The following is a 1,109-nucleotide window of genomic DNA, read 5'->3' on the forward strand; positions in this document are numbered from 1 at the left end:
GACAATAAATTACAATTTTATTATTAACAAAACCTGTGTTGGATTCCCTGGGGCATTTTCATTGTAATTTTGTAAAAAGTAGATTTATTTATTTTTTTTTTAAATATTCATATTCATTACAGTTATAAAATACAATTACAATTAATAACATCAAAATTAAAGTAAATCAGTATAATATATGTCTATAATATAAGCAATGAAATAAAAAAAATTTTTAAAATAGTTTCAATATTAATTGGATTCATTATTCCAGGTCAATCACAGGAACTGGTATGTATCCGTCCCCGAATACATCCAAAAATATGAAGTAAAAAAACAATTCTGGGGATGGAACTGTATACGGAGTGACTATCTTCCACAGGATTGTGGGTGGCATACCTCTAGGAAGGATTTCCCTGAGCTGTATTATATTATTATCCAATTCTGGTAATGCCATGACCTCTTCCATTAATATGTCACAATCTATACACTGGTTGCTGGTTTTTACCAGAATCACTGATTTCGCACAAAAGGGACAGGGCCTGGAAGCCAGATATTCCGGCACTAGGAGATAATGGAGGTGCAACAATTGGAATTCGCGGGTGTCTTCTTCATTTAACATTATCATACACCCGCTACACATCCAATTGTCCTCCTCGTCACCCTCTTTATAGCCAATGGTCATAGAGGCATGGTAAAAGGTAAATATTTAATTTATTTATTTTATAAATTTTAAATTATGTCAATTTTTAACAGTTTTAATTGGGGTTGGTTAATATGACGCAATTCAATTTTTATTCTATTATATTTTTTGTTTTGTTTCTAAAAATAAAGTAAGTATTTAATTAATTTGATACAAATGGTTTAAGAATAAAAGTGAAAGAAAACTTATTTATTATTAATTTGATCATTCTTATTTTTCTTGTAAACTATTTCTAAACTGACTTGAATTTATTTAAGTATCGTTTTATCTTATTTTCTTTTATTATTTTGTTTTCATTAATTTTGTTTAAAATGTTATTCTATTTTTGAAGGGGTTTATTAATACACTTAATCAATTAATAACTGACCTTAGATTTTTCCTCCTTATTTTCTTCTTCCCTCAGAGAAAAGAATTGCTTAGCTTCTAA

Source organism: Belonocnema kinseyi, chromosome 3 (genome assembly GCF_010883055.1).
Source record: "Belonocnema kinseyi isolate 2016_QV_RU_SX_M_011 chromosome 3, B_treatae_v1, whole genome shotgun sequence".
NCBI lineage: Eukaryota > Metazoa > Arthropoda > Insecta > Hymenoptera > Cynipidae > Belonocnema > Belonocnema kinseyi.